At 43.1% G+C, this 1,818-nt stretch overlaps 1 protein-coding gene across 1 annotated transcript in view; it reads left to right on the top strand.

The window, feature by feature from the left end:
- Positions 1-402: 402 nt before the first annotated feature.
- LOC135114692 (heterogeneous nuclear ribonucleoprotein C-like) overlaps positions 403-1,818 on the top strand; it is a 337,990-nt gene continuing 336,574 nt past the window's right edge. Inside the window, exon 1 of the mRNA XM_064030595.1 lies at positions 403-454. The gene's annotated coding sequence lies outside the window, so the exon portion shown is untranslated. The remainder of the gene's footprint in view (positions 455-1,818) is intronic.

The following is a 1,818-nucleotide window of genomic DNA, read 5'->3' as shown; positions in this document are numbered from 1 at the left end:
TGCGTAATTTCCTGCGTTCCTTTCTATTTTTTTTAACTATATTCTTATTTTATTTTCTTATTTCTTGTTCCCTGTTTAGTTTATATTGTTTTATTATTTTTATCTTTTTTTTAACGAGGAGTTTCATCAGTCATCTTTCTTTTCTTTATACCAATATTAACATCATCTTTGTTCCTTTACTTATACTTTTTTCATTATTTATTTATCGTGTTTTTTTCTTGTTCCTATTCAATTTGTATCATTTTTAGTATTTTTTTTATAGTTTCAGAATTTTTTTTCATTATATCGATTTTAACATCTTCATTGTTCCTTTACAGCATTTTTTTTTTTTTATCTTTATTTATAGCGTATTTTATTTTCATGCCGCATTCCCGTCACTCATCGCCTCCTTCCTGCTCTCCCCAGGTAGCGTGGGTGCCGCGCCAGCCGCCATGTGCCAGCCCGTGCGTGACAGGTAAGGAATAAATCACACCTTGCAAGAATAAGGAAATGTTTGACAGTCGCTATTCCGTTACGCGTTAAAGGCGAAACTGTAAATCTCATGCGGTAAATCAAAACAGAAATCCAGGTAAATCAAAGCGTTAGTGGATTGGCAACGATTAGCTGGTGTAAGTCTGAATAAAGCAGTGAGGTTGGGGAGGTTAGGGTGGCAATTCACGTTTTTCCCTGGAATTTTGTGGTAGGTTATCTTAAGTTATTAAAAAAAAAAAGATTATCGCCTAATTTTGCTGTGTAGACGATGATAAAAAGACCATTTGTTGCACCACACCAAGGCCTGACCCTGACCCTCAGTGTGTGTGACCCTTTTGACTTCTTTGAAAAGGGCACAGTGGGGGGCGGGGGGAGGAAGTCGAGGTGGATGGTAAGGGGGATGGTGAGGATGCCTTTTCAGGTAGCTCCAGGTGACCTCACGCTGTCCCCCCTCCCCCAAACCCTTCCCATTCTTCACCTGATAACCCCAACGCCTCCTCCCGCCCCCCGCCTTGACGTGGGTCCCATTACCCAAATTGACGGGGCGCCTCCGGTCGATGACGCACCAGAAAGGGTGTGTGAAAGACGTTGTGTGCGTGTTTTTTTTTTCTTTTTATCTATTATTGTGTTTTTTGGGATTATTGCTCTATTTTAATGACAGAGATGTTATAGGTGGTGTTCTCTCTCTCTCTCTCTCTCTCTCTCTCTCTCTCTCTCTCTCTCTCTCTCTCTCTCTCTCTCTCTCTCTCTCTCTCTCTCTCTCTCTCTCTCTCTCTCTCTCTCTCTCTCTCTCTCTCTCTCTCAGTATCTCTCATTTAAAGTTTTCTTTGCATGAACAGGGGTAGAAAGAAGAGCGGGGAAAGTGGGAAGAGATGAAGAAAGAAAAATTTTAACAATTAGGAGGAGAGGAGGAGGAGGAGGAGGAGGAGGAGGAGGAGGAAGTGAGATAAGAAGAGATTGGGGAAGTTAGAAGACGAAATAAGAATATGGAGTAAAAATTAAAAAGAAAAGTAGCCGACAAAGGGAAGACAATGCTAATTAAGTGGAGGAAAAAATATAGGAGCAAAGAAGGAAGGAGGGAGGAGGAGGAGGAGAGAAAGTGAAGTGGGAAGGAGACCCCCTCTCCCCCCAGACCCCACGACCGTCAAGTGGACAGCCTTCTTGTGATAGATGCTCTGGTCCCCTGCGTGCCTCCCTCCATCAATCCCTCCTTCCATCCAGTCCTCCCTCCTTCACACCTGTTACTCAATTAAGGTGCCGCACACAGCTCCTCCTTCAGGCTTGAAAGGAATGAGAAGGAACCGGCCAAGATGTACTGAAGGAGGAGGAGGAAAAAGTGAGAGAGAG

Source organism: Scylla paramamosain, chromosome 28 (assembly GCF_035594125.1).
Source record: "Scylla paramamosain isolate STU-SP2022 chromosome 28, ASM3559412v1, whole genome shotgun sequence".
NCBI lineage: Eukaryota > Metazoa > Arthropoda > Malacostraca > Decapoda > Portunidae > Scylla > Scylla paramamosain.
The sequence above is the reverse complement of the archived record's forward strand: the minus strand, read 5'-3'. Positions and strand labels throughout refer to the sequence as shown.